This window comes from Urtica dioica, chromosome 6, assembly GCF_054948205.1.
Source record: "Urtica dioica subsp. dioica isolate 48M chromosome 6, U.dioica_male_clone48M_v1_H2, whole genome shotgun sequence".
Taxonomy (NCBI): Eukaryota; Viridiplantae; Streptophyta; class Magnoliopsida; order Rosales; family Urticaceae; genus Urtica; species Urtica dioica.
In genome coordinates, this window is record NC_142761.1 from 13,610,270 (window position 1) to 13,634,794 (window position 24,525).

At 42.1% G+C, this 24,525-nt stretch overlaps 1 long non-coding RNA gene and 1 other non-coding gene across 2 annotated transcripts; one reads left to right on the top strand and one right to left on the bottom strand.

The window, feature by feature from the left end:
- Positions 1–7,849: 7,849 nt before the first annotated feature.
- Positions 7,850–8,991, bottom strand: LOC149393420 (uncharacterized). The gene is made up of 2 exons (XR_016299760.1): positions 8,547–8,991; positions 7,850–8,245 (listed from the first exon to the last, which is right to left on the bottom strand). It is a non-coding gene; the product is annotated as an uncharacterized LOC149393420 (long non-coding RNA).
- Positions 8,992–10,487: 1,496 nt separating this feature from the next.
- On the top strand, positions 10,488–10,591 carry LOC149393421 (small nucleolar RNA R71). The gene has a single exon (XR_016299966.1). It is a non-coding gene; the product is annotated as a small nucleolar RNA R71 (small nucleolar RNA).
- The last annotated feature ends 13,934 nt before the right edge of the window (positions 10,592–24,525 follow it).

The following is a 24,525-nucleotide window of genomic DNA, read 5'->3' on the forward strand; positions in this document are numbered from 1 at the left end:
TCTCACCCACCCCGAGTTTGTTCAAGATGGCCGAAGGTATGATGTCACGACCCGCGAGCCTTAGCTCGCCCGCGAGCCGCGGCAGATTTCTCCGTATCTTACTTGACATAAATAAAATTCATAAAAACTTTGGTGGAAGCGCTTCCTGAAAACATTTTCTAGAAAAACTTTTAAAATATTTACATAAACGTCTCAAAACTATGGGCGAATTTTTCGTTTTTTCTACAACATACTATTTAAAATTTTACAAACAAAAAGACTCGTCTCTTTTTAAAAACAAAACAGACTCAATCGCCCTTGACTTAGCCACAGGTCGGCAGCCGTACATACACACGCCTACTTACTTACCGGTTTCGCTGATGCTCTGCTCAGTCTTCTTTGGCCTTTCCTTTATCTACAATATCAAGATAATAACTGTGAGTCGAAAGACTCAGTAAGCGGATATCTACATATCTAATGCACAATGCACATAACACATAAACAATACATAACATGAGTTCATATCTTTTCATAACTTGCGGAAGTATCGGCTTAGGTCCCGATAAATCCACCTTACTTGAGAATCAATCGGCTTAGGTCCCGATAGATTCATCTTACTTAAGAACCAATCGGCTTAGGTCCCGATAGATTCATCTGCTTAGGAATCACTCAGCTTAGGTCCCGAGAGATCCCCCTTACTTAAGAATTCACCAGCTTAGGTCCCGGTGATTCACATCATAAACATACTTGCTTTAATCATAACTATGGAATTACCAGCTTAGGTCCCGGTAACTCCTCTTACTTGAGAATATGCCAGCTTAGGTCCCGGCAATTCCCATCATACAATACATTTCCTGCTCGGGATCCCTTAATGATATCCGCACGACACATGTCTTATTGGCGCCAGACAGGAGGGTGCACAGTCTCCTGCCTAATCCCCATGTGGTACCAGCACGAAGCATAATAGGTACCTGCTAACAAGGGGTATATGTCGGAGGCGGTACCATTCTATGTTTTCTCTTTAATTAACTTAACATGAGAGACTGCTTAATTCGGGTTTAATCCCGATCTTAACATATATTCTTTTCGCTTATTAACTCGTGAATTATAAGATCTTGAGATGCGACTCCCAAAGATCCTATCATAATATTCTCGCTTTTGAATACGAGTCTTAGCTTCAGTCTCTCATAATCCAGTTCACTAGGACTGGATCTCTGGAAGGTGGCTAACTAAACACATAGCAAAGGCTCGGGTTCCTAGTTACCTCTAGCCATTTTTGTTAGCCGGACTAATTCCGTTTCTCAATTCGTTAGCGGCTTAAAGCCCTTAATCTTGATAGTGAATTGTCTTTTGGTTTATCTTACTCTTGCTTACTAGAAAGCATATAGAAAATGCACGTACAATATATGTATATATATAAAGATATATATAATATTTCTTGATATTGTAGGTGCCTATAATCCACTTACCTGGTTAACGATTCTTTCGAATCCTGAGATCTTCTCTTCCAGATAAAAGGGTTCTTCTTAACTTCACGTACAACCCAGTCCTCGTAAGCTTCTCCTGCTAATCCTTATAGCAATCTGGACGTATCTATGGAAGAGAAAGATCGAACATCAAGCATACTCAGTATCTCGTCCATTGATCTACTAACGTACACACTTCTACTAAAAGAAAGCTCATAAGGAACGTATTCAAAACGTCCTCCTAGTCACGCTACTCAGAGCGTCTAAAAAAAAACAAACATCGGGGAATACGTGACAGAACAGAGACGGGAAAGAATCGACGCCTAAGAACAAGGCCTTAACAACTTCCCTAATCTAGGCTAAGAAACGCCCCGCTATTCGACCACCTATTCTTTTGACGGGACAAAGCCCATTGCTTAGGATAGGTTCCCGAAGGTCGAAACTAAAAGAAAAGAACGTATAAAGAAACTCTTACTAACAATCTATAGAATACGTAAGTTATATGAAAATAACTCAAACCGACACTTCTCAAATGTGGTTTAGAAAATCTTTTATGACTTGTCTCTTTTTATTGACAAGTTATAACGTTTGAGAACGTAAATAAAACATTTCTCGTTGATATTCGTTTTCCAAATTAAAAGAGTCGAGCTTATAGTCGAACTCGATTTTTAAACATAATTAAGATAAATATACTAAATAATTACGTGAATTATCAACGAGTTTGATAACGATACATATTAATTTATTTTTCTATTAAACGAGCTTGACTATAAAACATAATAATAATAACGTAGGATAACTCAAACGAGACTACTTGAACAACATAATAATTAGTGAACCGTAAAAACATAATAGTACTTATACATCACGACACATAAACTAAAAAAAACGGTTCGCGACTAGAGTCGAGACTCGGGAAATTTCTCGACTTGCTAACACTAAACCGAGACTTCGCGAGTCTCCGAACGAAAACCCGACGGCCGTTAATAGCCCTCGAGAGCCGCCACAGCGTCACTGCCGTCCCCGGCCCAACAGCTCGTCCCAACCGAGCCGATGAACCTCGCTGACCAGCCCCGCTCCGTCGTCATTCGCGCAGCAGCTCTACCACTCTTGGACAGCGCCCTCGCCGTCCCGAACCGCTGCCCCGAGACCTGTGCCGCCCACCTAGACCGAGTCTAACACTCGACACAAACTCGCAACCAAAAAAAAACAACTTAACAAATCACACACACAAGAACGAGAGCATCGAGCGCAACCCGACACCAAAACATACTCAACGAGCACACTCAGCCAGAAAGAACGAACATCAGAACCAAATCAACACAAACACGAGCTCAGTTTCGTTTAACATTACATCTCACTATCAAAATCATCATCGAATCAACCTTCAGAACCGTTAAATCCGAACAATAATCTCACTCACGGAAAAACCCCCAAAATCCAAAACTAAAAACCCTAACTTCCAGATTCGAAATTGGGGTAAAACGTCTCACCTTGTTTCTGGAGGAATTGAACCATCCAACGTCCTCTCTAGCTCGCGGCAGCTCAATCTTCACGGCGGTCGCGCGCGCAGCGAGGCTCAGTGGTCGGCTGGATGGCGCGCGCACGGAGCTGGGGTCTCGGGCTGGTGCTGGTGGTCGCGCGTCCTCTCCCTCGGTCGCTCTCCTTCTCAGTCTCGCTCACTCGCTCTCTCGCTCTCTTCTGCTCTCTCTCGGCCTTTCTCTTCCCCGAGCTCTCTCTCTCTCCCTCGGTCTCTCACTCTTTCTCTTCTCTTCTTCTGTTCTTCTTTTTTTTTTTTTTTTCTCGCGTGACTTGTTTTTTTTTCCCCGTGGGTTTGTTTATTTCGGCTGGAGAGACTTGATAGCAAAGTAAATGATGAAGATAAGTGTTGGGTTGGCAATGATAGAAGCGTGACACATGTGTGATGACTAGGCAAGGCTTAACAATTATCCTTTTATTCTCAAACCAATTTCTTTTTCTTGTTTTCTTTCAAATGGGTCCCTTAAAATTGTTACAACCACGTCTTTTTCATATAATTATTTAATTAAATCCATCACCGAACGGATTATAATTATATGATTTGAACCGAGAATTTTCTCGTTCGTTCTCGAATAATTTAAATATATTTAAGGTTTCTCGGAATTAATTCTCATCCTTGAGAATTTATTTCTTAAATTAATTTCCGAAATGTTTCCTCGGAATTAATTTATTAATCAAGATAAACTCGATAATTCCTTTACTCATTCCGAGATTTCCATAACCTTAACATATTTAAAATTAATTCGATAAATCCATTGGAGTATAATTCACTCGAGAATTTAGTTGTAACAACGGAAACTCGTTATTTACTTCCAAATCTCCAAATACGAGTGACGCAGAAACTTGTCCTTACAATCCCTACCCCCTTAAGTTAGTTTCGTCCTCGAAACTTAAAGAAAAGCAGGGTACTCCTTTTGCATCACACTATTGAGTTTCCAGATAATTTTCCATCTTCAGAAAAGAAGAGAGGATATAACTTCCTCTAAACATGTCATCGCCTAATGAACAGCAGATTGATTCTGGTCTTAAGATAGTCACTTCCTAACCGTTAGATATAACTAACCAGGAATCTACTCCATCATCTACCAAGATCAAGAACTTGACTAGGACACAACAAACGAACATGCATAGTTCCCACATACAGGAATGCATAACTGAAGAGTAAAGGATAGGAATCTAACCGGTTCTTCCAGACGATGACTCCTTTACTTCTTCTCCATAGATGCTAAAGACGCGAGCTTTGGCCTTAGGTTGATTCTTCAGGTAAGCGATCTTCTCTTCTGAAACGTGACAATCCCGTGCAAAATGACCTTCTAAGCCACACCGGTAGCAGCTTGAGGTTCCTATGCGACACTCGCCTGAGTGCTTTCTGCCGCACTTGTTGCACGTAGGGAAATCATTAACCCTTGGCCTCTTGTACTTGTTCTCGCTTTGATTTCCTCTGTAGCTTCCTTCATTTCCCTGCGCCCTAGACCTGGAGTTTCTATCCCAACTCTTTTTCTTCTTGTCGATGAAGTTCTTCTTCTCGACTTCCGCTACAGATTCCTGTAGGATGGTCATTGACTCGCTAGCTGGATTGACTTGTGCTATACGCCAACCGTCAATCCTTAATGCCCTTTGAACGGCATTCGCATAAGTTCGTGGCCCAACGTCGCCACTATCAACCTGACGCACAATTTCCACATTGAGTCCATGCATAAACTTCATCTTGCGCGACTGATCCGTCGGTACCATAGAGGGCGAAAACTTTGCAAGCTCATCAAACTTGGCTATATACTCAGCTACAGAGAGCTTCCCTTGCTTAAGATCCATAAACTCTCGTACCTTACCCGAGAGATTAGCTTCACCCAGGTACTTCTCATAAAATAGGTTGATAAAACGATTCCATGTAATATGAGAAACATCATCATAGAGTGCGATTACTTCCCACCAACTTCGAGCTTCAAGTTCCAGCTGGTTCACAGCACATGCAACCCTCTCAGCATCTGTAAGTTGCATGTACGTGAAGATCTGTTGGATCCTTTTAATCCAATTTTCCGCAAGGGAAGGATCAGAATCTCCATTGAAAGTCGGTGGTTTCTGCTTACGAAAACGCTCATATACAGGCTCCCCGACAGTCGGTGCCATTATCGGAATCTGGAACAGCGGAACCTCATCTGGCGCCATAGCTTGAGCTTGTGGTGGCGCTTGTACATTCTGACCATCTGGATTCCTATTCATATTTGGCACGTGCTCACCTTGTCCTCCAGGTTGTTCTGGTCGATGCGCCTGGGGTTCAGGGTCTTGTTGTCCCTGTGGAGGTTGCTGCTCATTCATTCGTGCAATAAGTTGCGTGATCAACCTGTTCTGCTCTTCTATTTGAGCATCCCTTTGACGAGCATCTTCTGCTTGGCGCTCTAAAGCCCTGCTAATCTCAGTCATTTCTTGTGAAAGATTCGTCTGCGTTTGCTTCTTAGGTCCCATTCTTAATCTCTACTTCACCTATAAGTAGGAATGGGTAAGCACACGGTTATCCTAATATAACCACTATCTTTCACAAAGACTCAACAAGATATTATAGATAAGGCTATCTTGGACATCAACTGACTTATAAGTAAGTAAGATAGTGTATGTACGACCACAAGTCTACAGAAACGGCTCAACCTGGGCTCTGATACCAAAAATTCTGTCACGACCCGCGAGCCTTAGCTCGCCCGCGAGCCGCGGCAGATTTCTCCGTATCTTACTTGACATAAATAAAATTCATAAAAACTTTGGTGGAAGCGCTTCCTGAAAACATTTTCTAGAAAAACTTTTAAAATATTTACATAAACGTCTCAAAACTATGGGCGAATTTTTCGTTTTTTCTACAACATACTATTTAAAATTTTACAAACAAAAAGACTCGTCTCTTTTTAAAAACAAAACAGACTCATTCGCCCTTGACTTAGCCACAGGTCGGCAGCCGTACATACACACGCCTACTTACTTACCGGTTTCGCTGATGCTCTGCTCAGTCTTCTTTGGCCTTTCCTTTATCTACAATATCAAGATAATAACTGTGAGTCGAAAGACTCAGTAAGCGGATATCTACATATCTAATGCACAATGCACATAACACATAAACAATACATAACATGAGTTCATATCTTTTCATAACTTGCGGAAGTATCGGCTTAGGTCCCGATAAATCCACCTTACTTGAGAATCAATCGGCTTAGGTCCCGACAGATTCATCTTACTTAAGAACCAATCGGCTTAGGTCCCGATAGATTCATCTGCTTAGGAATCACTCAGCTTAGGTCCCGAGAGATCCCCCTTACTTAAGAATTCACCAGCTTAGGTCCCGGTGATTCACATCATAAACATACTTGCTTTAATCATAACTATGGAATTACCAGCTTAGGTCCCGGTAACTCCTCTTACTTGAGAATATGCCAGCTTAGGTCCCGGCAATTCCCATCATACAATACATTTCCTGCTCGGGATCCCTTAATGATATCCGCACGACACATGTCTTATTGGCGCCAGACAGGAGGGTGCACAGTCTCCTGCCTAATCCCCATGTGGTACCAGCACGAAGCATAATAGGTACCTGCTAACAAGGGGTATATGTCGGAGGCGGTACCATTCTATGTTTTCTCTTTAATTAACTTAACATGAGAGACTGCTTAATTCGGGTTTAATCCCGATCTTAACATATATTCTTTTCGCTTATTAACTCGTGAATTATAAGATCTTGAGATGCGACTCCCAAAGATCCTATCATAATATTCTCGCTTTTGAATACGAGTCTTAGCTTCAGTCTCTCATAATCCAGTTCACTAGGACTGGATCTCTGGAAGGTGGCTAACTAAACACATAGCAAAGGCTCGGGTTCCTAGTTACCTCTAGCCATTTTTGTTAGCCGGACTAATTCCGTTTCTCAATTCGTTAGCGGCTTAAAGCCCTTAATCTTGATAGTGAATTGTCTTTTGGTTTATCTTACTCTTGCTTACTAGAAAGCATATAGAAAATGCACGTACAATATATGTATATATATAAAGATATATATAATATTTCTTGATATTGTAGGTGCCTATAATCCACTTACCTGGTTAACGATTCTTTCGAATCCTGAGATCTTCTCTTCCAGATAAAAGGGTTCTTCTTAACTTCACGTACAACCCAGTCCTCGTAAGCTTCTCCTGCTAATCCTTATAGCAATCTGGACGTATCTATGGAAGAGAAAGATCGAACATCAAGCATACTCAGTATCTCGTCCATTGATCTACTAACGTACACACTTCTACTAAAAGAAAGCTCATAAAGAACGTATTCAAAACGTCCTCCTAGTCACGCTACTCAGAGCGTCTAAAAAAAAACAAACATCGGGGAATACGTGACAGAACAGAGACGGGAAAGAATCGACGCCTAAGAACAAGGCCTTAACAACTTCCCTAATCTAGGCTAAGAAACGCCCCGCTATTCGACCACCTATTCTTTTGACGGGACAAAGCCCATTGCTTAGGATAGGTTCCCGAAGGTCGAAACTAAAAGAAAAGAACGTATAAAGAAACTCTTACTAACAATCTATAGAATACGTAAGTTATATGAAAATAACTCAAACCGACACTTCTCAAATGTGGTTTAGAAAATCTTTTATGACTTGTCTCTTTTTATTGACAAGTTATAACGTTTGAGAACGTAAATAAAACATTTCTCGTTGATATTCGTTTTCCAAATTAAAAGAGTCGAGCTTATAGTCGAACTCGATTTTTAAACATAATTAAGATAAATATACTAAATAATTACGTGAATTATCAACGAGTTTGATAACGATACATATTAATTTATTTTTCTATTAAACGAGCTTGACTATAAAACATAATAATAATAACGTAGGATAACTCAAACGAGACTACTTGAACAATATAATAATTAGTGAACCGTAAAAACATAATAGTACTTATACATCACGACACATAAACTAAAAAAAACGGTTCGCGACTAGAGTCGAGACTCGGGAAATTTCTCGACTTGCTAACACTAAACCGAGACTTCGCGAGTCTCCGAACGAAAACCCGACGGCCGTTAATAGCCCTCGAGAGCCGCCACAACGTCACTGCCGTCCCCGGCCCAACAGCTCGTCCCAACCGAGCCGATGAACCTCGCTGACCAGCCCCGCTCCGTCGTCATTCGCGCAGCAGCTCTACCACTCTTGGACAGCGCCCTCGCCGTCCCGAACCGCTGCCCCGAGACCTGTGCCGCCCACCTAGACCGAGTCTAACACTCGACACAAACTCGCAACCAAAAAAAAACAACTTAACAAATCACACACACAAGAACGAGAGCATCGAGCGCAACCCGACACCAAAACATACTCAACGAGCACACTCAGCCAGAAAGAACGAACATCAGAACCAAATCAACACAAACACGAGCTCAGTTTCGTTTAACATTACATCTCACTATCAAAATCATCATCGAATCAACCTTCAGAACCGTTAAATCCGAACAATAATCTCACTCACGGAAAAACCCCCAAAATCCAAAACTAAAAACCCTAACTTCCAGATTCGAAATTGGGGTAAAACGTCTCACCTTGTTTCTGGAGGAATTGAACCATCCAACGTCCTCTCTAGCTCGCGGCAGCTCAATCTTCACGGCGGTCGCGCGCGCAGCGAGGCTCAGTGGTCGGCTGGATGGCGCGCGCACGGAGCTGGGGTCTCGGGCTGGTGCTGGTGGTCGCGCGTCCTCTCCCTCGGTCGCTCTCCTTCTCAGTCTCGCTCACTCGCTCTCTCGCTCTCTTCTGCTCTCTCTCGGCCTTTCTCTTCCCCGAGCTCTCTCTCTCTCCCTCGGTCTCTCACTCTTTCTCTTCTCTTCTTCTGTTCTTCTTTTTTTTTTTTTTTTCTCGCGTGACTTGTTTTTTTTTCCCCGTGGGTTTGTTTATTTCGGCTGGAGAGACTTGATAGCAAAGTAAATGATGAAGATAAGTGTTGGGTTGGCAATGATAGAAGCGTGACACATGTGTGATGACTAGGCAAGGCTTAACAATTATCCTTTTATTCTCAAACCAATTTCTTTTTCTTGTTTTCTTTCAAATGGGTCCCTTAAAATTGTTACAACCACGTCTTTTTCATATAATTATTTAATTAAATCCATCACTGAACGGATTATAATTATATGATTTGAACCGAGAATTTTCTCGTTCGTTCTCGAATAATTTAAATATATTTAAGGTTTCTCGGAATTAATTCTCATCCTTGAGAATTTATTTCTTAAATTAATTTCCGGAATGTTTCCTCGGAATTAATTTATTAATCAAGATAAACTCGATAATTCCTTTACTCATTCCGAGATTTCCATAACCTTAACATATTTAAAATTAATTCGATAAATCCATTGGAGTATAATTCACTCGAGAATTTAGTTGTAACAACGGAAACTCGTTATTTACTTCCAAATCTCCAAATACGAGTGACGCAGAAACTTGTCCTTACATATGAGGTTGATGCCCGAACCTAGATCACATAAAGCGTTCTCGATGAAGATGTCTCCAATAGTGCACGGCAATGTGAACTTGCCCGGGTCTTCTAACTTTGGCGGGAGCTCTTATTTTAGTAATGCGCTACATTCAGCGGGAGTGGTGGCTTATATGTATGGACCAGCGAGGGCGGCTTGGGAGCTTTAGTGACCAGGGAAGGCTCTTCTTCTTCTTCCTTCGAGCTCTCGATAACTGCGACGTATTGATGTGAAATGGCATTGTAGTGCTCCCTTGGATTTACTTCGGAAGTGCTTGGAAGTGTGCCTTGGGGTCGTGTGTGGATGGCGGTGGCAAGTTGCCCCACTTACGTCTCGAGATTCTGAATTTGAGCCGATTGGTTCGAGAGAGACGTCTTCGTTTCGTGCATGAATTCTGTGGTGGAATTTATGACGGCGGTTGTTGACGTGGCCAAGTTGGCGATGAGCTCCTCTAGGTTGGTCTCGCCCTTGTACGCCCGAAATGGAGGAGCTTGGTATGGCGGTGGTCGGGGCTGATTCTGTGGTGGACGAGGCTAGGCTTGAGGCGCGGGTTGCATCGGCATGTTGTTTTGGGGACCTCTCCATCCCTCATTCTGGTAGTTTTTCCTTAGGCCTTGATTGTAGTTGTCCTGGGGCGGCCTGTTGTTGATGAAGTTGGCCTATTGCCCGTTGTCCCCATAAGCGCACTCGTCACTATTGTGCTGCCAGTTACACCAGAAACAGACCTCAAGGGTGTGCACGGCTTGAACGGAGGCCTTCTGTCCCTAGACTGACTTTGTGAGATCCGCCACCTGTGCCGCCAGTGCCTTCATCAGCTCCATCTCGGGAGTGACTGGCATATTCTTCAAGATGCGCCGCTCGGACGGGCATTGTTCGTTGTTGTAAGCCAGCTCCTCGAGAATTCTGTGGGCTTCCTCCTCCGTCTTCTGAAAGAACGACCCTCCAGCGGCCGTGTTGACCAGGGTGCGAGATGATGGTGAGAGACCTCCATAGAAAATCTGCACCATCATCCACCCTTGGATGCCATGATTGGGGCACCTCCACTCTAATTCCTTGAAGGGCCCCCATGCTTCAAATAAGGACTCCCCGTCGTACTGAGCAAACGAGTGGATCTCGTTGCGTCTTTTGTGCATCTTCTCGAACCGGAAGAACTTTGAGATGAATTTGTTGTCAATGGTGCCCACAAGAAGAGTTGTAGTCTTTATTTTGTACATTTGATGTAATAAAGTCTCATGAAGACTCTTGCTTGTAATTGCCTATCTATTCATTAATAAAGTGGAAACGTTCATTCATTCTTTCTTTGTTTGAAGCTTTATGATAAAACCTTAGTCTTTTAGTCCATAAACAAACTTAACAACTTACGAAGAGACAAATGTAGATTTGCATGAACAAACTCTTCGTAGTTTGCTTAAAACGATATATTCGCAATCTTAGGGTCAAAGGACTATTGACCTTAGTATGATTGTTAGAAGAATCTATGATGTCTGGTTATGAGGCATTGAGAGTTGGGGACTCTATAGTTCTTCTAGGTATCTTCCGAAGGTACTGAATTGACCAGTGCATTTCTAGAGACAATATAAGAACAAACCATTTAACCTCTTATGTCTCGAAGTCACTATGTATGAATTGCATCATGCTTACCTTAATCCTGAAATGAGACATGCCATTTTACACCTTAGTATTCTCATTTGAGAAAGTCAAAGTTCGGACTCACTATGTGATTCCGAACAAGGCCTATTGGTGAAGTACTAAGTTGTGAGTCTGTCATGAGTAACTTTGTGAAGTTCTCATAGATATGGAATTCATGTACAAGATTGCTGAAATGCAATGTATGTCACCTCATGCTTTGTTCCTTGGAGTGTGAATAAATGAACTGGCCAGTGTCCAAATTGAGTCCTGACTCTTTTGGATGAAACAATGTGACTTGTTAGCTCCTCGTCAATACATTGTTTCTATCTTATTCACAAGCGACAAAGGAGTTGAGGAAATAACAGCTAGAAGGGTAAAATGGTAATTTAGTAAATCCCGACTAGCTGATGACATTCATGAAGGGTAAACATAGATAATATTCAGTGGATCCGCTCATCATAATTAGGTGAATTCTTGAGTAGAAAATAAATTCATTTGAACCGAGAGATTTTCAGTGTCAACTCTTTAGTGGAGTCAGTTGGCATTAAGCTAAACTTGGAAAAGGTTTGTGAACTTTTGAGTCCAAGTGTTTAGCTCAAGCTTTGTTCATTTGGGTCCATGAGGTCACTGTCACGAATCACATCGATAGGAATAGTTAAACTGGAAGCTAAGTCAAAACGAGAACGAAAATTATCAAAAGGGTATTTTTGTCTTTTGAGACATATGATGAAATGAATGTCAATAAATTTTTTGACAAGTTCATTTGATGACTTAATGTCACTCGGCCATAACTTGATTATTGGGCCTTGTGAATTAATTTCATTTCATAAGAATTTTATTGAAAATTCTTAATGGGCTTTTCTCATGTTGTCATGAACAAATAAAGAAGCTTCTAGAAGCTCCTTCTAGATGAGAGATGGGCGCCCAAAATACCCAAGAGAAAGATAATATTTTGTGCATAAATGTATCAAGATACTTGCCAAAAGAAAAAGAGAAAACAAATTTCCTATGCTTGCCATAAGGAAATTCGGCCAACACAAGCAAAGAAGAGGAAACAAATTAGGAAACAAATCCCTTAAAGGGAATGAGATGTTGGGCGCATATGGAGAAAAGGGCAATAAGAGATTGCTCATGAATGCTTGGAAAAAAGAGGAAACTCCCATTTCTAAGGCTAACCCTTCTCCTATAAATAGGGCCCTCATTCTCATTGTTTTCTCATTCCACATAAGTTAGAGATTGAGAGCTTCTCTCTCTAGACCTTGTGGTGGCCGAACTCCTCTCTCTCTCTCTCTTTCTAGTTTATTTTCGATTTTTCTTGTTTTGGCACCTAGGTCCTCACTCGACCTAGTGTTTAGCTCTGCGACTTCGAGACTCGTTCTTAAGTCGTAGTGTTAAAAAGTGCCCACTCACTGATTCCTTCTTTTCGAGTGATTTAGTGATAGAAACTTTCGTGGTTGCTCGAGGTGCCGAGGAAAGGAAGTGAGACGTGCTGCGAGGGGAGACGAGCGTTGCAAACTTTCCACAAGCTTCTTCATAGTTCAAGCTTCAAGAAAGGTTAGTAAACTTCTAGCTCATATTGGTTTTTAATTACATGTACTTGCACTTGTCTAGGTTAGTAAAAACTGTTTTACTTGTAAAAGAAAATTTTTAAAATTCCGCCGCTTACCGAAGCGTTAATTATTTTCTCAAACCCTAGATCGATTCCAACAAATGGTATCAGAGCTATGGTCAAAGAGATGCATGTACATGTTTTTAAAATTATGAGCTTGAAAATCGTTTTCGAAAGTTTACTAATTTTGTGACAAGTTAGAATTGTAATCTTAGAATTTTTTTAATTTAATGCTCTTGTCTTTAAATTAAAAAGCATGTTGATTTTCTATGAGTTTGGGATGTTTTTAAAGCACATTAGAATCAGTTCTAAAAGTTTTTAATTTTTTATATTGAAAAACGTGTTTTAAAGGTTTGAGAAATTTCGGTAAATTTTGTGACTAGTTACTTTGTCTTTCTAGTTTCTTTTATTTACCGTATTCGTTTTATGCTTGTTGTTATTTCTTTTATTCTATGTTATTACGCTGCTAATAAAACACAAATAAAAGCTTTAAACAACATCTTAAAACGTTCCGTTACACTTGATTCTTTTTCGCACCTAAATAGGACCAAGCTTTAATTTATTTCTTTTTTCTTCGAGCTGGAGTAAACCCGCATTAAAAGTGGCATAACTCTCTGCTAAGAAATCGAAATTTAATGATTCTTTAATCAAATTAAAGCTCTGTCTGTCCTCTGTCCAATGCCACCGGTTTCGGCTCAAAAGGACATCGGAGCCGCCAGATATGGCGATTTTACTCCGAGGTGCGCGGCTGTCTGAAACTCCAGTTTTTTAGAAATCCGGATTTTTAAACCCCACTACCATGAGTTATAGAACTCTAATGAGAAAATTTTCTTGAGCAAAAATGTTTTTCATATGATTATAAACATGATGTGTAAGATTAAAATTTTTTGATTTTTGGAAGTTTAATTGAAATTGAATTTTTACGAAACTAGTTTGAATTTTGAAAAACCGTTTTCACTTTCAAACTTGAAAATATTTTGTCATCCAAATCAAATAAATTTTCAAAATGTTTTCAAAACTATATCTATATCACATATGTTCAAAATCTATATGCTCTTGAAAATTTAAGTGGGAGGTCTCTTTGTAGACAAGCCGAAAAATAAAAAGATGTGTAATCTCAAACTTTCAAGTGTTCGAGTGAGTTGAAGTTCACACTTCCCTCACGCACTTTCCCGAAATAGAAAATAGGAAAAGATCGAGTATGTACCTTGTGCCTTTATGCACTAATACTGCTCTGAACATGTCGATCTAGGATTCTCTTCTAGTTGTCCGCTCTGTCGCTCTCTAACTAGGAAATTTGTTTCCGAAATTTTAAGAATCGATGAACCAACTCCAAAAACTAAGTGGGAGGGTTATATTCATTGTTTGTAACCCACGATCCCCAACACTAATGAAAGATGCAATAACGTGGGACTAAGAGCCGCTCTTGCGACCCTCACTTAAATGTGAGTACTCCAAGGCGTTATTGCTTCGATCATTGCTCAATGAGCTACGTCCGAGAGTGATGCAATGATGGCAAGGCCTCCCCTTGGGGGATTGTTTTTCAAAGCTGATCTTTTGGACTAAGTGGTTGGTTGCACGCTTAGGCTCAATCCCTAGTATCCTCCCTTGAGGCCCTACGAAAGGATGTGAGTGATCAAACCAATTTAAAAGGTGGCTAGTCAAAATAGATGTATTGACATCTTGGCTTAGCATTAATGATGTGTCATTTACTTATAAATGGAGATTTTTTGCGGCCTTCTCTTGAGGGAGTAAATTATCGTTTGGTTTATAACACCTTTGGATTTTACAAAAGTCTTAATAAAACTTAAATCCTAAACCAAAGACTAATCATAAACTTGTTTCAACTTTTATAGGCAATATGTCTCTCAACCCTCTCTCTACAATTCTTTCCTCGAATAAACTCGAAGGCGACAATTACGTCGACTGGAAACGTAACCTCGACATAGTCCTTACTGTCGACAAGCACAAATGGGTTCTCACCACCCCCTGTCCTCAAACGAATGAAGATTCGACGCAAGAGGAGAAAGACGCCCTGGCGGCCTGGCTTCGATCCGATGAGATTGCGAGATGCTATATTTTGGCATCGATGAACAATGTGTTGCAACAACAACATCGTGATTATGAAACTGCCACCGATATGCTCTACAATCTCCATGAGATGTTTGGAGGGCAAGGACGTCAAGCTAGGCAACAAGCGGTCCGACAATTCATGAACTGTCGTATGAAGGCTGGAACTCCCGTTAGAGATCATATGATGCTGATCATTAGCTATCTCAACGAGATGGAGATTCTTGGATCTGAGATTGATGGGGAGACTAAAATAGATATGATCTTGGAAACTCTCCCCGAAACCTTTGATACCTTCAAGTTGAATTATTCCATGAACAATCTGGAGTACACTGTTACCGAGCTCATGAAGGAACTTCAAACCGCTGAGGCACTCACTAAGAAAAAGAGGGCTCAAGGAGAAGTACATGCTACTGCCTCCACCTCTGGATCTAAGAAGAGACCTCGCAATGCCGAGAAGAAGAACCAACCTAAGGTTCACACGAAGAAGAAGGCGCCAAAGGCTCCGAAGGTGGACAAGTCTAACGACAAGTGCCACCACTGCAACGAGCCTGGTCACTGGCGTAGGAACTGTCCTGCCTACCTCAAAACCAAAGCAAAAGGTATTGTACTTGTTACTGAAGCCTGTTTAGTAGCTGATAATGTATCATCGTGGATTATTGACTCCGCTGCTAATAACCATATTTGCTGCTCCTTGACTTGTTTTAGGAAAAGCAAAAGTTTAGAGGATGGCGACTTCTGCTTCAAGTGGGGTGATGAGAGCGTGGTGTCTGCGAAGGCTGTGGGATCCGTGACGCTGTCTTTTGAAGATCGAACTTTAAATTTGAATAATGTTTATTATGTTCCTTCCTTTGGGAAAAACCTAGTATCTGTTGCTCAACTTTTCGAGCAAGATTATTATTTAAAGTTTATAAAGAATGGAATTCGTATTTCTTTTTCTAATTCTTTTGTCACTGATGCATGTATGAAGAATGGTCTTTTTTACATCTATCCCACTCAACCTTCTCTTTTAGACACCGAAATAGATAACGATCTAATTAGGGAGCCAAAGAGGATCAAACTTTCTGAATCCTCCGATCTAACAAAATCAACATACCTCTGGCACTTATGACTTGGTCATATCAGTCTAGATAGGATTAAGAGACTTGTGAGGGATGGTCCACTCCAAGCCTCTGCAATAGGTTCACTACCTACTTGTGAATCCTGTATAGAAGGAAAAATGACTAAGCGACCTTTCTCCGATAAGGGTCGAAGAGCCACTGAGTTGCTGGAACTAATACATTCTGATGTATGTGGTCCGCTCAACCAACAGGCACGTGGAGGATACGAATACTTCGTTACCTTCACTGATGATTACTCAAGATATGGGTTTGTCTATTTGCTTAAACACAAATCCGAGACCTTTAACGTATTTAAGGTCTTTAGGGCTTTAGTGGAAAAGCAAACTGGCAAAGTGATCAAAACCCTTCGATCTGATCGAGGTGGTGAGTATATGTCTAGAGAGTTCGATGACTTTCTTAAAGAAGAAGGTATCGCTTCTCAGCTTACCGCACCTGGCACACCTCAACAAAACGGAGTGTCAGAGAGAAGAAACCGAACTCTTATGGAGATGGTTAGATCAATGATGAGTTACTCGTCACTCCCGCTTTCCTTTTGGGGATATGCCCTCGAAACAGCCGCCTACATTCTGAACCAAGTTCCGTCCAAAACGGTTCCTGGTACTCCTTATGAACGATGGACTGGCCGTAAAGTGAATCTTGGCCGCATCCGAATTTGGGGTTGCCCTGCACACGTGCTGAGGCAAAAGACTAGCAAGTTGGCTAGTAGGTCAGAATTGTGCCTGTTTGTAGGATATCCGAAGGAAACCAAAGGTTTTACTTTCTATAGTCCCGAGGACGATAAGACTTTCGTTAGCACGAATGCTCGTTTCCTTGAGGAGGACTTTATGAAGGATGCGAAACCTAGAAGCAAAATTGTGCTTGAAGAAAAGTTGGGTGAGGAAGCTTCTACCTCATCTGTAAGAACTGTTCTTACCCCAACTGAACCACAACCTAACTCATCAGAATCTCGTCAAGTAGTACTTCGACGTAGTGGGAGGGCTGTTCAACAGCCTGACAGGTACATGTCTTATGGAGACTCTCTTGTAGCCGTCTCCGACATGGATGACCCTGTTTCCTATAGCCAAGCGATGGCTTGTTCTGAATCAAACCTTTGGCTTGACGCCATGAAAGTTGAAATGCACTCGATGTATGTCAACAAAGTCTGGAAACTTGTAGACCTTCCTGAAGGGATTAAACCCGTAGGGTGTAAGTGGATATACAAGAAGAAAAGGGGTCCTGATGGGAACGTCGAGACGTTTAAAGCACGACTTGTGGCGAAGGGTTATACCCAACAAGAAGGGATTGACTATGAAGAAACCTTCTCGCCAGTCGCGATGCTTAAATCCATCCGCATACTCCTATCCATAGCTGCAGCTCTCGACTATGAGATCTGGCAAATGGATGTCAAGACAGCCTTTCTGAATGGCAATCTTGACGAGCGCATTTACATGGCTCAACCAGACGGTTTCGTGGATAAAGGTCAAGAGACCAAGGTTTGTGAGTTGCTTAAATCCATTTATGGACTAAAGCAAGCATCTAGGTCATGGAATATTAGATTCGATGAAACTGTAAAAAGCTTTGGCTTTGAACAGTCGATAGATGAGCCTTGTGTTTACAAGTTAATACACGAAGGAAAAGTTGTGTTTCTGGTACTATATGTCGATGATATACTACTCATTGGTAATGACGTGGGTAAGTTATCTGAGGTTAAGGTCTGGCTGGCAAAGCAATTCGATATGAAGGATCTAGGAGAAGCCGCATACATTCTGGGAATCCAAATCTTTCGAGATAGGAAAAACCGGACCCTGTCGCTCTCTCAAGCATCTTATATTGATAAGGTGATGGATCGCTTCTCGATGCAAGACTGCAAGAGGGGTCAAACACCCTTTAGGCATGGAGTTTCACTCTCTAAGGACCAGTCTCCCAAGACTGCACAAGAGATTGAAGACATGAGGAAGATTCCTTACGCCTCTGCCGTAGGAAGCCTCATGTATGCCATGCTTTGCACTAGACCTGACATCTGTTTCACCGTTGGCGTAGTTAGCCGTTTCCAATCCAACCCTGGACCCAAGCACTGGATTGCTGTTAAGCATGTTCTTAAGTATCTTCGAAGAACTAGGAACTTGATGCTTACATACTCAGGTACTGACCTGACTATGACGGGATATACCGACTCCGACTTTCAAGCGGATAAGGATTCCAGGAAATCCACTTCGGGATCTGTGTTCATCCTTAATGGTGGAGCTGTTGTGTGGAGAAGTATTAAGCAATCTTGCATTGCTGACTCCACAATGGAAGCAGAATATGTGGCTGCTTGTGAAGCATCCAAAGAGGCTGTATGGCTTAGAAAGTATTTGGAAGTTGTTCCAAACGTCGACGAGCCCATGACCCTTTATTGTGATAATAGTGGGGCTGTCGCTAACTCAAAGGAACCTAGAAGCCATAAGCACTCTAAGCATATTGAGAGGAAATACCATTTGATTCGAGAGATCGCGCAACGCGGAGACGTGGAGGTGAAGTAAATCTCTGGCAGATCTATTCACCAAGGCCCTAGCGAACAAGGTCTTCGACCAACATCGTGAGGGATTAGGCATGAAAGACTACACACATCTTCTTTGAGTCAAGTGGGAGTTTGTTGTCAATGGTGCCCACAAGAAGAGTTGTAGTCTTTATTTTGTACATTTGATGTAATAAAGTCTCATGAAGACTCTTGCTTGTAATTGCCTATCTATTCATTAATAAAGTTGAAACGTTCATTCATTCTTTCTTTGTTTGAAGCTTTATGATAAAACCTTAGTCTTTTAGTCCATAAACAAACTTAACAACTTACGAAGAGACAAATGTAGATTTGCATGAACAAACTCTTCGTAGTTTGCTTAAAACGATATATTCGCAATCTTAGGGTCAAAGGACTATTGACCTCAGTATGATTGTTAGAAGAATCTATGATGTCTGGTTATGAGGCATTGAGAGTTGGGGACTCTATAGTTCTTCTAGGTATCTTCCGAAGGTACTGAATTGACCAGTGCACTTCTAGAGACAATATAAGAACAAACCATTTAACCTCTTATGTCTCGAAGTCACTATGTATGAATTGCATCATGCTTACCTTAATCCTGAAATGAGACATGCCATTTCACACCTTAGTATTCTCATTTGAGAAAGTCAAAGTTCCGACTCACTATGTGATTCCGAACAAGGCCTATTGGTGAAGTACTAAGTTGTGAGTCTGTCATGAGTAACTTTGTGAAGTTCTCATAGATATGGAATTCATGTACAAGATTGCTGAAATGCAATGTATGTCACCTCATGCTTTGTTCCTTGGAGTGTGAATAAATGAACTGGCCAGTGTCCAAAATGAGTCCTGACTCTTTTGGATGAAACAATGTGACTTGTTAGCTCCTCGTCAATACATTGTTTCTAACTTATTCACAAGCGACAAAGGAGTTGAGGAAATAACAGCTAGAAGGGTAAAATGGTAATTTAGTAAATCCCGACTAGCTGATGACATTCATGAAGGGTAAACATAGATAATATTCAGTGGATCCGCTCATCATAATTAGGTCGAATTCTTGAGTAGAAAACAAATTCATTTGAACCGAGAGATTTTCAGTGTCAGCTCTTTAGTGGAGTCAGTTGGCATTAAGCTAAACTTGGAAAAGGTTTGTGAACTTTTGAGTCCAAGTTTTTAGCTCAAGCTTTGTTCATTTGGGTCCATGAGGTCACTGTCACGAATCACATCGATAGGAATAGTTAAACTGGAAGCTAAGTCAAAACGAGAACGAAAATTATCAAAAGGGTATTTTTGTCTTTTGAGACATATGATGAAATGAATGTCAATAAATTTTTTGACAAGTTCATTTGATGACTTAATGTCACTCGGCCATAACTTGATTATTGGGCCTTGTGAATTAATTTCATTTCATAAGAATTTTATTGAAAATTCTTAATGGGCTTTTCTCATGTTGTCATGAACAAATAAAGAAGCTTCTAGAAGCTCCTTCTAGATGAGAGATGGGCGCCCAAAATACCCAAGAGAAAGATAATATTTTGTGCATAAATGTATCAAGATACTTGCCAAAAGAAAAAGAGAAAACAAATTTCCTATGCTTGCCATAAGGAAATTCGGCCAACACAAGCAAAGAAGAGGAAACAAATTAGGAAACAAATCCCTTAAAGGGAATGAGATGTTGGGCGCATATGGAGAAAAGGGCAATAAGAGATTGCTCATGAATGCTTGGAAAAAAGAGGAAACTCCCATTTCTAAGGCTAACCCTTCTCCTATAAATAGGGCCCTCATTCTCATTGTTTTCTCATTCCACATAAGTTAGAGATTGAGAGCTTCTCTCTCTAGACCTTGTGGTGGCCGAACTCCTCTCTCTCTCTCTCTTTCTAGTTTATTTTCGATTTTTCTTGTTTTGGCACCTAGGTCCTCACTCGACCTAGTGTTTAGCTCTGCGACTTCGAGACTCGTTCTTAAGTCGTAGTGTTTAAAAGTGCCCACTCACTGATTCCTTCTTTTCGAGTGATTTAGTGATAGAAACTTTCGTGGTTGCTCGAGGTGCCGAGGAAAGGAAGAGAGACGTGCTGCGAGGGGAGACGAGCGTTGCAAAATTTCCACAAGCTTCTTCAAAGTTCAAGCTTCAAGAAAGGTTAGTAAACTTCTAGCTCATATTGGTTTTTAATTACATGTACTTGCACTTGTCTAGGTTAGTAAAAACTGTTTTACTTGTAAAAGAAAATTTTTAAAATTCCGCCGCTTACCGAAGCGTTAATTATTTTCTCAAACCCTAGATCGATTCCAACAGAATTTGATGCGCAAGTCGGCCTAAGAGGTGATGGAACCCGGTGGAAGGGAGTTGAGCCATGTCTTGGCTCAGTCCCGTAGTGAGAATGGGAAGAGGCAGAAGCGGATGGCTTCGTAGGACACGTTATGGAGCTTGAACGTGTTTGCGATCTCGACGAAGTTCGTCAGATGGTCTTGCGGGTCTTCGGCAGGTGATCCAGAGAATTGGTTCGCTTGGACCATATATATTATGCCGGTCTTGATTTTGAAATTATGGTTACCCGCAAGAGCCGGGAGAGCGATTGCCGATTGCGCGGCGTCAGCTGGTGGTAACCCATATTGAAATAGGGTCTTTGGCTCTTCGTTCGCCGCATTGTTTGTTCTTTCTCTCATTGCTCGTTCCTTTGATTGCTTTCTGTTCGTCTTGCATAATTTTTCGATCTCAAGATTTAGTGGAACGAGGTTTGATGTTCTCTCACTCCGCATGCACCTTCAAAATAGAGAAAATGACACGCAAAGTTAGGAAACACGTAGCGAAATCAAATGGAAAACATATTATTTTTCGACGCTATTGTAAAAAGTCCCCGGCAACGGCGCCAAAAACTTGTTGCGATATTTTTATAACTAGCACGCAAGCGGACGTATCGAACAAGTAATAGTGTTACGTAATTAACAGATATCGATCCCACATAGACTAGTTACTATAGCGACGTTAAACAACCTAAAGCGAATTGATTTCACAGTATTAAAGTGGGTGGTGCAGGAATTGACTACAATTAAACTAACAAAAACAGCAACGGAAATGTAACACGAAACTTTGAATAAGAGAAAATGGGGGTTACGACTTCACCGGAAAATTAAGACTCGGGGGTTTCAGGTTCGAACAACTTGACCTACTCTACTCACGCTAATCTCATTCTCCCTGTGATATTACTAGCCTCTCTCGAGTGTTCTAGAAACCTACGTAATTGACGGATTATATATCCTCTCGGCCTCTAATCCTATTAAAACAATTACGAGCAATAAACACGAGCATTCAAACGATTACATTAAGCTTAAGCCGTCTAGCAACCTAAGAACAAAACGAAGCATGAATCATGACGGGAAGAATGAAACTGTCAATTAATGAAAATTAGAGTAATAGAGAATAAGGGAAAGAAGGAAAAACTATTAATAACGGGAGTTCACGGTTGCTTGTTCATCGGATCTTCGACTCAACTTCGCTCCCAAGCAAAAGCTCTCAAAGAAAAAGTGCAAAAAAGTAGAAAGTAAACTCTCCAAAAACTAGAATGAGTTAATTAGGTTACAAGAGGTGTTTTTAGCCCCGAATGTGCGTTTTCGGAGTTATCTGAGCCTTCCAATTCAATCCAAGGGTCAAAAATCTTCAGAAAACGTTAATTTCCTATTCCAGCAATCCGGTGGTCGATGCGCGGCGCGCGGACCACACTCCAGGTTACGCGCGCTTCGCGCATAAGACTCTCTGCGTTTTCACGGTTTGTGCCCCCATTTGCGCGGCGCGCGACAAGAAGCCCGCGGCGCGCGGTCTCGAAGTCTGTCTTTCCGCGACGCGCGTAGTCGGCAATTTTCTTGCTTATCGCTTTTTGACTATATTTCGACCGTTTTATCTCCAAATCCCGTCCTCTTTCCACGAAATTGACTGTAGACGCTCTATTGCTCCTCTAAACCTGAAACTACTCAAAAATCTACTAAAAACCATTAAAATACTTGAGGACTCGTCGGTTTTTGGTTCGGAAAATAGGAGTTTTATGCGTGATTAACGCACCTATCAGATATTCCCTCGAAACAGCCGCTTACATTCTGAACCAAGTTCCGTCCAAAACGGTTCCTGGTACTCCTTATGAACGATGGACTGGCCGTAAAATAAATCTTGGCCGCATCAAAATTTGGGGTGGCCCCGCACACGTGCTGAGAACAAAAGACTAGCAAGTTGGCTAGTAGGTCAGAATTGTGTCTGTTCGTTGGATATCCAAAGGAAACCAAAGGTTTTACTTTCTATAGTCCCGAGAACGATAAGACTTTCGTTAGCATGAATGCTCATTTCCTTGAGGAGGACTTCATGAAAGATGTGAAACCTAGAAGCAAAATTGTGCTTGAAGAAAAGTTGGATGAGGAAGCTTCTACCTCATCTGTAAGAACTGTTCTTACCCCAACTGAAACACAACCTAACTCATCAGAATCTCGTCAAGTAGTACTTCGACGTAGTGGGAGGGCTACTCAAAAGCCTGACAGGTACATGTCCTATGGAGACACTCTCGTAGCCGTCTCTGACATGGATGACCCTGTTTCCTATAGCCAAGCAATGGCTTGTTCTGAATCAAACATTTGGCTTGACGCCATGAAAGTTGAAATGCACTAGATGTATATCAACAAAGTCTGGAAACTTGTAGACCTTCTTGAAGGGATTAAACCCGTAGGGTGTAAGTGGATATACAAGAAGAAAAGAGGTCCTGATGGGAACGTCGAGACGTTCAAAGCACGACTTGTGACTAAGGGTTATACCCTACAAGAAGGGATTGACTATGAAGAAACCTTCTCGCCATTCGCTATGCTTAAATCCATCCTCATAATTCTATCCATAGCTGCAGCTCTCGACTATGAGATCTGGCAAATGGATGTCAAAACTGACAACCTGAATGGCAATCTTGACGAGCGCATTTATATGGCTCAACTAGACGGTTTCGTGGAAGAAGGTGTTGTCGGTCGTTTTCGGAAAACCCGAGACGCCAAGAAGACACGCCGTTCAAAGTGCCGATGGTCAGGCCGGAGGTCCTGAAGAGCGGCAAGCATTCTGTCACGATGACCCGCGCACCGCGCCCCCTGCCCCGCGCATCCCGCCCCACGCCAGATGACCCGCGCGCCGCGCGTTGTGCGCCGCCACTTGACAGCACGCGCGCCCCTAGTCCCACATGGACGAAAAAGGGACCTTCTAAGACCATCAAACACGTATAAATACCTCCTCTTATTGAGGGGAAATCGATCCCTTCATCTCCTATCGATACGCTCGATTTCCCACTCTCCTCTGCTTCTTTTGATGCCATATCTGGCCTAAAGCATTCTCGCAAGTTCTTTCGTTCTCAGAGGTTCCGACGCACTCACGGGGACTTCCCGGACGTCGCTCCCTCTAACCGAACGCCCCCCGGCGCTCAAAGCACGCCCCTAGGGTTCTCAACTAGAGTCCCTCTGCGCGTCTAAAACGCTAGACGCGTACGCGATCTCTGAAGTTCTGAGACGCCGCCGAGGACTCCTCCGCGCCTCGTCTCCTTCGTTGAGCACGCTTCTCCACCAAGGCCCCACGCCTCATACTGCGTTACATACACTTGAACTACATTCTGACCTGATCCCACACACGGGTACATAGGCAGCCGACACCCAAGGCACGGTCACTCCTCCTCACCCCCTCCCTCCTCTGAGAGGTGGGGTTGATCGAAGAGGAACCTAGCTCGAGACTTTCGAGTTCACACTCTTGGCCCGGGTGCGATCACTTGGTCCGGCCTTGGATCGAACCGCCCGAGGTTTACAATAGTTGTTCATTTTCGTGCGACAACATTTTGGCGCTAGAAGGAGGGGACTTCCCGACCTGTTCAGCCCGAAATCCCTTTTGTTCATCTTCTTCTTTTCTTCTGAAAACTCTACTTTCTCGGACTTGAGAAAAGATGAGTAGTCAGCCTCCCGTACGTTCTGAGCGCGTTAACAACCCCGATAACGTCACTGGGACTAAAAAATACTTCTTGCGCTCCCGAGCGCATGGTGACGAAGAGTCACTCCACGAAGAGAGCTTGACCCGCTCACCATCTCCATCTCCAGATAGCAGGGACGACCGCATCATGGAGTTGGAGGAGAATA